General features: G+C 40.7%; 1 protein-coding gene across 1 annotated transcript in view; it reads right to left on the bottom strand.

The window, feature by feature from the left end:
• chrm3a (cholinergic receptor, muscarinic 3a) overlaps positions 1-4,251 on the bottom strand; it is a 59,111-nt gene extending 54,860 nt beyond the window's left edge. The window contains exon 1 of the mRNA XM_062520111.1: positions 4,216-4,251. The gene's annotated coding sequence lies outside the window, so the exon portion shown is untranslated. The remainder of the gene's footprint in view (positions 1-4,215) is intronic.
• Between the last annotated feature and the right edge of the window lie 10,432 nt (positions 4,252-14,683).

The following is a 14,683-nucleotide window of genomic DNA, read 5'->3' as shown; positions in this document are numbered from 1 at the left end:
GGAAGCTTGGAAATACACCAACACTATCGTCAGACTGTGAACAATATCCTCTCATCTACAGTACCTCTACCTTCAAACCCCCCAAAGCCATTTCCTACAAGTTTCCACATGCTACAAACACATGAATACAGTTGGCTTCATGTTCACATAAATGATGATACAATAGCCATGAGAAAGCTCTCCGGACAAACATTTTTTGTAATTTTGCATTTAAAACATGTAAAATCAAAAATGGCCAAAAACATTCTTCAGGAAGTAATGGAAGGGTGCATTTGTCTTGATACTGCACATGTGGGACATATTATTCTATTAACAATTCTATCAGCCCCTTTTAGTCCAAGAATCTCTGAATGGACCAATGGCACAGCTGACGGAACACTATTGCATTATAGCATGATGGTTTAAATCATGTTTGGGATCCCAGTGACGTGCTTAATGAGGTATGTCAGAGAGACAGAGCGGTATCAGGAGAGACAGACTGAAAATGAAGTAGCATAATCAGCTATCATTTCACATCAATTATGGATTGATAACAGTTCCTATGTCATTTCCTCTTGTCTGAGAGTTTGTATTTCACTCTCAAGTCGAAGCACATTCTCAATCACGTAAAGTTAAAAAGAAGTATAAATTATAAATAAAGATTTTATAAATACTATCGTACCCAATTTATTGAAGTTGTGTAAATTGTCTGTCTATGTTTTACCTCTAATTCAAATGTTTATTCGTATCATTCCAAATGTGTATTCCCTGGCAGCATTCTCTTCAACACAAACAGAACTGTTCACAGTTGTTTAAAGGAATATGTACTATGTAAACCACTTCAAAAAATCAATCCTTTCCCTGATTACAGAAACTAAATGAATAGAGTTAGACCAAACCCAAAACACTCATTTCACCTGTTAACTTTTTATACAGAAACCTTTAAGCTTAAATCATTCACAATGACCAGAACACAACAGTGCCGAAAGCTATGAAAAGCATCTATCTCTCTTTCTCTGTCTCTCTGTCTGTCTCTCTCTCTCTATCTATCTCTTTCTCTCTCTCTCTCTCTCTCTCTGTCTTGGTTCCAGGCCAACCATAACAACCACAAATATAACACCATCTAGCTCCTTTCTGCCCGTAAAAACAAAATTCAAATCATTTAAATGCTGTACGTAAAGCCTGGTGATCACACGACTAGTCCAATGCCCTCTCTCTCTCAGCACGCAGAAGAGGCTGCGTGTGGATCCGGCTGTGGCACTGACTGTGAAGCAGCACCCTCGCTAGATTAGAGAGTGAATGGTATAATGTGCTATCCACATAAATACTGCATGATAAACAGTTCTGGAACTCTGATGATAGGGTGCTGAAGCAATAATGAACATGGTGGGAAAATGCTTTGAAATAAAGAGCCCATTTGTGAGCAATATGTACAGAGTTTAAGGCAATCCCCCTGTCATCTTGCATTGATGCTTTGTTAAGATCAGATGCAGCTTGCTTTCCAAATGATTGGTTGTGCAAATGAGAGGTTGCCACTGGGGTTATGATTAACTGCATGATGCATAGATTACATAGGCTATCTCAGGTGATAGTGATGTCACGAGCTTCTCTGCCAGAACTTAACTACATTTATGTGTCAAGAGAGGGCAAGCAGTTGGCCAATTGCATTACCATGATGTGCCTAATTTGAAGGTGTGATGAGAAACTGTTGAGGTGAGAATTGGTGCATTGTCATCACAGTAACTGAGTTGTGAAACTGGAAAACTACACATAGATTTCTTAATTTCCTACACTGTAGCTGCTGGCTATTTACACATTAGTATAGCCATGGAGCAACAGTAACTCACATTCAGTCATATTGGCTTTTCCTTGCTGTTTACATATCCAAACCCATCTCCCTATAATAAAGTCGAGGCTACATAACACCACCACACCAAAGCCCTTGTCAGTCAGACTCAGTTAATCAATCTCAGAGAGAAAAAGGAGAACAGTCAAGTCTTCCAGTAAAACCCTTCAGATGTCCCTAGGAAGTGACCAGAGATTCAGTCATCTTCCACAAAATCCAAGGGATTGATCCAGAGACTTCTCAGGTCAAAACTCTGGCAACTAACTATCTTAATTTGAAATACTGTGGTTTGCTTCAAAGATGGCTTAGCGTACTCGAGTTTAGAAGTTGCTTTATGTCAACAAGATTGGTGTGCCAAATGTTTGTGCGACTGGCTAGATCCATTAGGATTTGCAGTAAGTGAAGAGAGATTTCTCTAATCTACAACTGCTGCACTCCTAAAGGCACACTGTCTCATTCTGTGCTTTACTGGGGATGAATTCTGTGTACGAGCCAATTATTTATGAATAAAACAAATTCTGAAATATGTGACATCAGGAGGATTTGATAAATTCACCAGAAGACTCGTTCAGTTATTAAATGTAGCCTACTCCCTTCTGCAACCATCAGAGGTAGCATTTCATTCCCTGCATTGTTTTAGGTTCTCCATGGTGACAGTTTAAATCACAAACCAAGAGCTACGTTGGCACAATAACAATAAAATGTGAAGCTTATTTCTCCGATGGTTTCCACTTGTCCTACTACTCTTCCGTTTCATAAGGCAACAGGTTGATTAACCATTTGACCAACTGTCATCCATCCCTTATACACACGTCACAGTTCAGTTAGCCTCCAGCCATACAGTTATGGCAATGTACTCTCCATGTATGACACACAATATGACATGAGTATAAGTGAGGCTGGTAATAAATAATATAGTAAATTCTGAATATATAAAATAAATACATTTATAAAATCAAACTAAAAGCTGTGTTTGGGCCATAGACAAAAGGTGCTGATGTTTGGAAATATGTCACTTCCATCCACGATTAACAGTCAAATGTAAATACACCAAAGGGAATCACCATCAATCATCTACACGTTGACACGATGAATCCCATACTATGCAATTTCATTTATTGGAGTGGACATTGACAAACCAATATGACTGGTGATTTTTGGACTCTTTGTTACTATAACTGACGATAAATGCTTCAGATGTGCTGACATTTCTGGTGACATGTTTTGCTTCTACTCAGCTACCATACACCCTCAACTCAATCACTTTATATAAACACACACACACACACACACACACACACACACACACACACACACACACACACCAGCACATCCCTATGAAGACCCTCACAGCTCACACCATAGCTTCTTCTGAGACCATGTTTGAAGGCAATGATGACATAAAAAAAAAAAATACCAGGCGAAAGTATCCTCCATGTGTAGGCTATGATGAAAACAACACTCAGGAGCAACCACAAATCAAAGACTGAACCCACACACAGACATCTAATATATGCCCCCTCCCATGAGCCATGATCAAACCGCTGGAGAGAGGGGTTTCTTCCACAGCCAGTCACAGAGTCACGTTACCTCACACACAGCAAAGCTATTGTACACCTCTTTAAAGGTTTAAATACCAGTCTTGGAATACTGGCCCTGAATCGGCCTTGAACTGTCTCAGAATCGGCAGCCACCTTAAAACATTCACGCACATACTGTCACAGCAGCAGTGTTGTCAAACTACCAAGGAAGGAAATATCTCCTAGCAATAAGAATTCATTAATCACATGGGTTCAAATTCCTGCTCTGACTATGACCGACATGACTAAAAGTGGAATATTACCGCTTATAACAATACAAAACTATTACATAGCAAAGTAATTTCATATTATTAATGTATCCGTCAAAAAGGTTTAGTCACTGATGAAATTTGACCGTGATAAAATAGACGTTTGCAAGAGCTCGTGGAGGAAGATATTGAATGATTATTCAGTCTATTTCTGAAAAAGTCGGATCGTTACAACTCTCGTGAATTTCTTTTGTCACATTGAAGAAAGCATTGCACACAAAATATTCTTATTGCTATTTGCGTAAACAATGTTCATAAAAAATAGTGTAGGCTACTTGGGGCAAACACAGAAGTGTATAGAATAAGTGACTTCCGAAGATAGAGAACACTGGATATTCTAATACATAGACACACATGCCATAGTTTTAATAAGCAAAGTGGCTATATGGATGAAATGTGGGTTGCGGTTCCTTTACGCAGGACAAAAAATAAGTTAATTATTTCTGACTCTGTAATCGCTTAAACAAACCTGATATAGAACATAACAAACGAAAAGAAAACATAACATTCCAAGAGCAATGGGAAAACTGTATATTCTTACCCGTGGAAACTGTTGGAGACGAGTTATTCAAGAGCGAAGCTTCTGCACAGGGAATATGTACTGTCAAAGCAGTTTTCTCGCGTTCGCCAGTTCCAGTCCATGCGCAAACTGTCCCTTCACGCCGGTTACTGTAACAGATTTTGCATGAATTAGGCAGCGGTGGGCTGATTTGTCTGTATGCTGCTCTATGGCCTGTCGGGTTATTGGGTCGGTCAGAACCCCCGTTCCGCTACCGAGCACTAATTACCAGACTGATGGAATCTCCCAGTGCGCGCAAGAGGAAGCTCCACTCCCGGTGCATTACTGTGATTGGTTAAGGTGTCAATGACGAACCACCAGGTGGCATGCCTGCTATATTCACGCGAAATGCCACCTTGGCAGCGCTATGCCTAACAAGAGATTAAAACCTTTTGATATGTCCTTTTAAATAGCGCATTTATAGGGACTAGTAGCCTTGTGGTTTTAAGTGATCAAAGTTAGCCATGTGTTATATCAACATTTTGAACTGCAGAAAAACCTGCTATTATGAGATTCAAGATCGTGGCTAAAATATGAGCAAGTAGTATGAATATTTTTGTAGAGGACATGTCACTCGGAGTTTACGTCAATTCACTGCCTGACAACATGTTAAACAAATAACCGAGCCGCAATCCCCGTTGGAATTCATAAGCCAATTAGATGCACAGTTTGGGGTATGGTGAAGAAGTCTTTTCAGTGCAATTTCTCCAGGAAACACAGACGGACTGTAGTCGACAGAGCTAAAGTTTGCATTCCTGACGTTCTCGATTTCTGCATTACTTTTTCAGCCGTTCATCACTAAAACGCAGCAGTGCGCAATGGACTATATGGTCGTGTATGTCGAAAAAGAGTTAGAGGCAGCGGAAATACATTTCCCAATAATTCATCTGATTTTGAACAACATAACCAATACTCCGGGGAATATGTAGGCTACCCATTTTCATTTTTCGCGGTGGCCTATACATTATTCATTGTATTGACTTACGTTTCAAAAAGGCAGATGTTTGATAAGCTTGGTGGCTTGGTGATCTCGGGTATTTGACTATGGAAATCAGCCTGCGAGGCAAGAATGCGAAACAGTAGACCCTCTTTGCAGTATAGGAAATGTCACCCTTGCACGTCTTCTTGAGTGTTTGTACGTTTGGCATGGACTGACGACAAGTGTTTATCCACACAGCGTCATCACAGGTCAGCATGTGTGTGCGTGTCAACATACCGTCACCCTCCCAACTCCAGCATAATCACAGTATTGATCATTCTCACCACCACCTTTACCTTCGCCAGAGAGTCCGAATAAATAAATGAAAGCAAAGCCAGGGGCCTGACCAGTGAGATATTGCTCTGATTGTGTGCTGCAATCAGCCCCGCTTGTATTCCCCGTTGGCAGAGGACTGCCAGTCATAAAGCTAGAGTGGGAAGGTGACTTCTGCAGATAAGGCTAAGGTTTAAGAGCCTAGTACAACCTCCCTCTGGTATCTGTCTGTTGTGGTCAGTTCTGATGTGTGTGTTTGGGAGGGGGGGCGTCTTGGGAATGGGTTGATCATCAATTATACTGTAATGACATTTTTTCACTTTCATATGACTATTACAACCTCAATGCAAAACCTCAGGTTTGCAGGGTGACATCACTTTTGGGGGGCCAGCGTGGGGTTGAGGGAGCAGCCCTTTAGCACCTCCGGTACCAAAAGCTTCTATTCCTTATCAGGCCAGTGGGACTACACGCCCACCAAGTTGCATGTGCTCCGGTGTTCTGGTGTCCCAAGCAAAACCAAAACTGCTTCCTCTGTGGTTTTTTAGCAACTGTTGAAGCATTAAATCACAGGATTATTTCAAGAGAGGCAAATCCTTCCTGAAGTACCCTGTTGATTTCAGTTTCAATCACATTGATTAGGGATTCCTAACATTACCTCATACTTCACCTACTGTACATGTAATCTTGACATACTGATAATAAGCTGTCAGGAAACATTCCAAAACATTATTTAACATATCATAAATTATTTTACATTTTGTTTTCCAAGTAATTTCAGTAGAACGGTAATTGGGTACTATGAAACGCTGGCTGGGCTACTTCTAAAAGTCTAACCCAGAGATGACTGGAGCACTCGGATTAAATAAACTTTTTTTATTATGGTGCACAAACGGTAATTGGGTACTGTTATGTGATTTATCTTTACTCAATCAAAACAACACTATTGCAATTGTATGATATTACCTGAAACTAGGCAGGCATGACCAGGCTACAGTATAGGACACAGACAAAAACAACAGATGTCAGACGCTGTTTACAAACTACTGACAGGAGCAACAAAGCAGCTGAACTGATCTGAAGAAGATTACAGGCAGAGTCAAGATAATGTCCCATATAGGCGACCATTCCATTAGCATGTTTCTATATAATGATATATAATAATATAAAGTTCAGACCTATATATTCCAATTTCATACATAGCCTACTGACCTGAAGTCCTATTGTAATTACAGGGGTAGAATGGCAGAGTTTTGTCTGACAGTGTAATGTATGTATTCTGTGACCTTTTGAGATGCCACAGTATCAGGAGAAACTGACCTCTGTGAACCTAATTAACTTTACATTCAATATGCTGGTCATCCGAGGCTAGCAACATCTCTGGACCAGTGAGATGCAATATAACCTATTAGTCTAGTTGATAGGTATTCCATACTCTAAAACAAACTGAGGGAGAACATATTTATCATATTCCAGTCAACTGAATTGAACTGAATCGTTAAGGAATTATGGGGCATTGATTAAATATATGCATGAGTTCTTTTTGATCACCTTATAGGGCCTACCAAATCTTCTCGTGGAGCAGGAGCATACAGTATGTTGAGTTCAGATGCAAAAGCCTCCAAACACCACCTCCTTTAAAAAAAGAGATAATGATGGCCCCAGACATGGCACGACTGGCTGGGTCACCTGCACTGCACGCCGGCGACCCAGGTTCGATTCCCACCCAGTCGGAGTCCTTTCCGGATCCCACCCCAAAACCCCAAACCCCTGTCTCTCTCTACTATCCTATCTGATTAAAGGCATAAAAGCCCAAACAAAAAAATGAGATAATGACGATGAATGAACGCTCTCCACACATACAGTCTACGTCAATCAAATATTTCACACCAAAACCCCTAAATACCTCTCTCTTCCTGGTCTGAAATATCGAGCCTGAGAGAGGAAAGCTCATTTAAAAGACAAGATGTGTCAGGTGGATTTAGAGGGTTTTGCATCTGGACTCTTCATATGCACACTATGACTTTTGAGTCCTGTCCAAAGATTTCCGTGTGCAATAAATCTCTGCCCTCTGCCCTGCGTACTCACATGATTTACAGCAATGGCACAATTTGTTGATGGATCCTTCTATTGTGAAGAGTTAAGCCACAGCCAGGTGCCATGATGGTCTGTTGGAGTAATATCCCTTCTAGCATGCGATTTTTCCCTTATTAAAAAGCACTATTTAGATGAGAAATATGTTAATCTGGCCTATGTCTGCTTCTTTGCTGTCTTTAGTGGTTGGGCGTTTTGTTTGTATGAGGCATGATATTTTATTCATTTGACATTTGTTTCGGGCACTTGCTCTCATGAATTGTTGTCATTTAAATGAGGAGGGTGGAATAGTCTGGCATAATCCCTACAGTGCTACATTTCAATGGTGCCCCAACATAGAAACGCAGGCAAGAAAATGTGCTCAGAATCCATTGAAGTGTTCAATAACATTATGTGGATGAGTAAAGGTAGAGCAGGTGGCTGTGTAGTGTAGTGTATGTTGTGGATGTAAGTGTCACTGCTGTGTCTGAGAGGCTCAGGGGTTTGATGATAACATTGAGGGGGTCCTTCTGAGACTGCAGTGCCCTCGCCGCCGGGGCTCAGGGACATATGGTCACACTGGCTGAGTGAACGTGGCATACATTCGTAATGGCTCTTGGCAACGTGATCCTCCTCTCCTCAGGCCTCGCATGCGGCGTGCTTTCAGCAGGTCCCTCAATAGGAAGCTGGCCAGCTACAAACAGTCCAACGCATTCACACTGTACACAATGTGACACAAAGTGCTTGAGCACAGGAACCTTCTGTACACGGGTGGCCATTCAGTTGTGGAGGTGTGTGCCCTGGACATCATGAAAGTCAAAGGAATCAGTGTTGGTGATTCACAAGATGTCTAAAGAAAGAAGGGTTAACAAGAGAATGTTGAAACAGTCTTCAGGCTATCCACATCCTTTTGTCAGCTCTCTGTAACTACTCACATCCAGGCACTGACCACCAGTCCTTCATTTTCTAGCCTACCTTCAAGCTAGGATATGCATAGAATAGAATAGAATGGAATAGAATAGAATAGAATAGAATAGAACAGAATAGAATAGAATAGAATAGAATAGAATAGAAATACGTATTGTCACTGTACAGGATATAATGAAATTGGATAGCATTCCTCTTGGTGCTTTGTAAATAAATAAAATAGAAGTAACCAATCAATCAATTAATTGCGTATACTGCATCACCATGGTGTATCACCATGCACCATAGTCTCGATACATGTTGCAAACCAAAAAGTAAAGTAATAAAGAAACAAAATAGTCAGTCAAAGCAGTCAACAATAAAACGATGTGATTTACAGAATACTGGTAAGAGGTTGTTTCAATAAAGTATAATTGAATAATGATAACAAAAAAATACATTTCCATACAAATAACTACATCAAAAGTACCTAAAGGGATATCATAAAGGTGATGGATTTGACTTTAAACCATAGTGTTTTTTGTTTGTTTGTTGTTGTTGTTTTTAATCTGGATTAAAAATATCAACATCTTGTGCTCCCCTGCGCCTTTAGATCTGCTGACAGATTGCCTACATGACTTCAAAAGTTAAGATCAGTCAAAGTTTAATGCAAGCACAGACTGTTTATTGCACATTTTAAAAAATGTCAAGATGTTTAGCTCAGTAGAGCATAAATATTTGAAAGGTAATACTTTCTAGTAGCAAGCATCCTAACTTATCCATCAAATGTATTGACAGGTAACAGTTGCCTTGGAGGAGAACTGAAATTAACTGGTGCATCTGAAGTGTGGACATTTATGAAGCTATATATTCGCTGGCAGCCCATTCTATTTGGTATGCCTGGCCCAGCAACACAACTTCTCACTGATGTGACAGAGTGGCTTCTGCATCCCTGAGGTGACAAGTTCTAAATGATCTAAACGTCTATGATGATGATATCCATGAACATTAGTGGGCATACACAAACACAAAACATCAGTGGTCAAACACAAATCTAGTTTCATAACATTTCAGAACTGTATTGAATAAATTAAGTGATGTTTAAAAAAACGAATGCAGCCAGTTTGAAAACGTAAATGATGGATATATCTTACAAGGTTGACCAGCCAGAGCCGTTCTGTGCCTTCTGTGCAGCTCTGTGTATGGGTGGTGTTCTTTTGGCTTGCGCCTGTGAATCAGATTGTCCCTCAGGGCTTTAAAAGATTTACTGTACGCCGCTCTAAAACGATCCTGCCCATGCACTGACCTCTACTGTTTTGAAAATGATTTATTGTCACCTGTTTTGTATGGTGCAGAAACACACATTTGTATATTCAAAGGACAGTCACAAAAAACATCACATTAAGTAGAAACGCTGTGTTACAGATTTGGTCATGTGAAATCATGATACTCCATTATTATGTAGATTTATTCAACTGCATTGATCTTTCTTTATCCACTGTATCTACCAGTATCAGCAAATGTTGTTATCATGTTGTCAAATGTACTCAATGTCTTTCCCTGTGCCTGTGCTTACTGTAAGCAATACTCACTAAAAACAGAAATTGAAAGAAATATTGTAGCAATTTTAGAGTGTTTTTTTTATCATTCTGTTTAAAGTGAATGCCATTCTGTGCAAGTATAGGTGACCATACGTGTAAATGTAGAATTCAGTGTTGAATGTGACATTTCAAAATGTCCTGTACTGTAAGTGCCCTATTGAGTTAATGTCCTCATCATTCATACCGTTAGCGATCAGAGTGTGTGCGTTATGACTCTGATCCTGTGCAGGTTAGGTTTCCTAGAGTTTGCTCTCTATATGGCATCCTTGTCCGCGTGGTCTGTGTCCCCACATAAATACCCGTGCCAGTTAGTTAGCCATTCTGTAGCAGGGTCTGACGTGCCTTGCGTGTTAATAAAAGGCAAAGCGCTCTCAGAGACTCAGAGGGAATCACTGCTATATTTTCAGATGTAGATGATGGTGACAAGCTGCACAATACTTCAATATTATTGCTTTAGTAGCGGTAATGGAGGTTATTGTTATGAGGGAAACTTTTTGGCCTGATGGTTCATATGCTGCAAACAGCCCTGTGAATGTGTGATGTGTGGTGTGTCTGTTAACACAAGTAAATGTTCATTGAAAAGAAAATAAGCAGAGAGAAACACTTCTAAGGGGAAGTGTTTATTTACATCTGATCATATTTATCTGACACATCAAATCCTATTTGGATTGTGATTGTATAGAGGACCCCTAGATGGTTTCATTTTACATCTTGTTGAACTGAAAAAATGTCTGAACTCCTGTTTTTTTGGCCGTATTATGCATCTATGATTGAATTCAGCTTTGATGCTGATTTACATCAGACAGAATGACGTGCCCAACGGTTGATTGTGTGGAGGCCTGCCAGTGTTTACATACCAGACTGTCTGGTTGCGAACAACAGCTGTGAAGCAATTGAAAAAAAAATATCTTCAATCTTTATGACATGTTGTCTCTATAAGATGGACATTAAATATGCCCTTGGATCTAACACTCTGTATCGCTTATGGAGGGGATGTTTGCTGAGCGTATACTAAACAAAATATTGAACATCCTGGAGGACATCCAGATGGTTCCTAGTGTTGTTCAGTGCAATTACATTTTGCTGAGTGAAATTACTGATACTGCATGTCCTCAGCCCTTCTGACTGACAGTAAACATTAAGTAGATAAAGTGCGCGTCCGGAAATCACTCTTTCACCTGTTTTCAACCCCATTCCTCCCTTTTATCTTATTTTTATTCCTTCACTCCTAATCTTGCTCTTGTCTGCAATTCTGGCAGCAAGTGAAGAAGGCCCTGTTATTTGTCCTTAGCGTAGCCTGTGGCGCCCAGCTGGGGGTCTGATCAGACTTGGGGTGGTGTGCAGCGGTGGGAGGCCGATCATCAAAGAGCATCGCAGCAGCCCTCAAAGCTGCACCTCCAGCTCAGAGAGCGCACGAGGCTCCCTCGACGACGCACGTCTGCGGGGACACGGCCGTCACGGCGTGCCAGCGTGTGTTTGTTTGCCACGACAGAGTCTGAAATCAGACAACGCAGGAGGTCGGACCGCAACATCAGTAGGACAGGCTGCAATCAATGCCCCATACAGCCTGATAGATACAATGGGCTTTCAGAATAACACCTCAAGAAGCATAAGAGATGTGATACTGCTCATGATTAAAAAAAGAAAAGCATATCTTCTGATTTCCTTCTTTCAGCTTAGTTTTGAATTCATGATTATACTCTAATAATTGCACAGAAATCTTGGAAGTAAAAGATTAATTGGAAAATAGAACAATGTCTACATCCCATGCTGGACCTCTGGGTTTCATTACAGTCCAGACATTCAGGGGGATGAATTCTGCATTTGTACATCAGTTGTATCCGTTTGAGAGGAAAAGCAGAATTATGGACCTGTGTCAAATAAATTATAGATAATCAGTGAGGGGAAACTCAATGGCAATGGAAAAAAATGCCATGTTTCAGTGAAACAATAATTCATGCAGAAATGTTTTCCTCGTCGTTCTATTTTAATTCACATGCGATACACAAAGGTTCATGCAATATTGAGAAACACAACAAGATATTACCGAAATAACAAAGTAAACTTGGCCTCCCAAATGTCTTCCCCTGTCACAAACCTATTCTGATATCAACTTGCAAACAACCCAGGTGACTTGGAAAAATAGCAGATATCTGGCAGGTTATAGAAGTGTGTGTTGGCTGTTCAGCACAATAAAATGTCTCCCACAAAAAAAAGAAACAGTTCTAGGCAGTTACTATCTCTAGAGATGAAATGACTTGCACTGAACTGAAATGGCTTTTTGTTCTATTTTCCCAATAAGCTTGACGATGCGACCTACAGTGGGTCAGTGTTGCAGTGAGGCAGTTGTCAAGGCAGTGGAATGTATGTGACCTTGCTGCCCTTTAAGGGCGTATATGTGCAGCTGAAAGCAACTGAACTGATACGACTTTTTGAGTGGAAAACACATTGTGCCAGAGAGTGATGAATCTATCGGCTGGGTTGCATTTTGCTCTGGGAGAAAATACAAAGTATTGCAGTGTTTGATTTAACTTTCACAGATCGACGATGGGACAGCTGCTATACTTTTTTCTTCCGTGTATTAGGAGAAGCATGCGGAAGAACCCATCCATCATCCAACAGAAGGTCTTTTTTCTGTGTGCCTTTGCTCAGAGACATACAGTACAGTACAGACTCTGTGATATTCTGAACAGCAGGGGAGGTGCTGAACAAAGCACTGGTGGTTGTGTCGTAGTTTGATCCAGTAGCTCAAAGCAGTGGAACATTAGGGAAACAAACATTGTCAAAATTCCCTCCATCAGGACATGTACACGGCTGTATGTTGTTCTTTTCTTTATGAGATTTGTGGGGAGCGTCTTTGTCAAAAAAGCATGAAAGTGGCCTATGGGAGAGTCCAAACAGGCAGCAGGTCACACAAAGGGACCTCCCACAGATCAGAGAGAGATGGAGCACTGAGTGTGGGGAGAAAAAGTCTCAAAGTCCAGAAAATGACTGCATGGATGAAACGTTCAAGAACACAGAAATAAGAGGACGTGATAACAATGATGATACAGAGTCTTAAGAGTGGCTATGGTCATAACACATGTTTTAGTATTCCCCTCAATGTGCCGATTGCTCACTGAACCTCACCTCAGGTAATAGGTATTGACCAATCTGACATTGAAAACAAAATAGAGCTGAACAAGGAATCTCTTCGGCTGACGAGTAGTTAATAAGTTTGAAACTCTTTGATGTCTGAATATCTCTGAGCATGACTTCATGAAGTATTCCTGAAGTTAGTCATCTTGTGTGAAGAAAATATCCAGCCAACCAATTTAAATGAATCTGGTGAGAGCTTTTTGAAATGTTGATAAAGATTGTTGAGCGCCATATTATTTCACCACCCTCTTCCATGCTCCTGCAGCAGTGTCTGATTGGTTGGAATCATTATAGTTCTTTTCCCACAAACTGAATGAATGGCTAGAGGGCTGTGGGGAGCAATTATCTGAGTTTGATAAAAGTGATTCGAATCACAAACTGCACATGAAATGTCTGAGAGTGGGTTATACCATCAAACCTACTATAAGGTTGTGTCTCAAACCGCCTACTTGCACACTTCAAACATTTTGTTTGAGAGTATAATGCAGATATTGGGACAGTACTACTATCCATCGGAAAGTGGCCCCTATGGAAGTACTCAGTGCACACTAGTTGTGTACTGACAGAGGTATGCGGTTTAAGATACAACCAGGGTCATGTACACTGTAGCTCCATTTTAGCTATAGGCTGGCTAGGCTAGCTGGTTTAACCCACATCCAGTGAATTATGCTAAGCTATGCTAACGGCTTGAGAATGGGTTATTGCCCACACAAAGAAGAGTCTGCATCCTCTTGGGTAGAAGGCAAAAAATGGTGTGTTTCTTTAAATATTATACATAGGACATATTCCTCACAGAAGACCTGATTTAAATGGTGCAAATAAGTAGGCTCTTGCTGAAACTTTCTCACTTTAGCCAAGACATAATTTAAGGGGTGTTGTCTAATTTCCTTATTTAATTCAAGAGGGGACATTTAATTTCGGCATATAGCCAATTACATGGTCTTGCTCCCAAATGGCCTCAACCTGTGGCAGTTTCCTCCATCCAAATTCAGACATCCAGATGTAATAATCCTGTCTGAAGTGTCAGCAGATGTCTAGGTTAGGATATCAGAACTATCCTGAGATTTGAGCTGTAATGAGAAGTGGCAGGGCTGTGTGCGGGCGTGCATGCATGCGGGCGGGTGTGTGTGTGTGTGTGTGTGTGTGTGTGCAGGTGCGGGTGCAGGTGTGTGTGTGTGTGTGTGTGTGTGTGTGTGTGTGTGTTTCATATTAGTATTCCATGAAGGCATAACCAGGCATAATGTCAGTCTGATGAAGCCTCTAATGATGGATAAAAACATAGCCAGTGAACAAGGAGAGGTCTCTGGCAAAATATCAAATCAGATTACTGTTTCAAATAGACTCTTGCGTCTGTGTAATGAATGCGTTTTCATGTGTGTGTGCCCATGCTTCTCGAGAACATCGGAAATGAACAGATGTACAGTCTGAAGAAGTGAATCAGTGATGCAACTGAGTAATGGTCTTCTTCGCATTCCAGTTTTGT

Source organism: Sardina pilchardus, chromosome 18 (genome assembly GCF_963854185.1).
Source record: "Sardina pilchardus chromosome 18, fSarPil1.1, whole genome shotgun sequence".
In the NCBI taxonomy this organism is placed as follows: domain Eukaryota; kingdom Metazoa; phylum Chordata; class Actinopteri; order Clupeiformes; family Clupeidae; genus Sardina; species Sardina pilchardus.
Note: the sequence above shows the minus strand (reverse complement) of the source record. Positions and strands in the feature narration are given on the sequence as shown.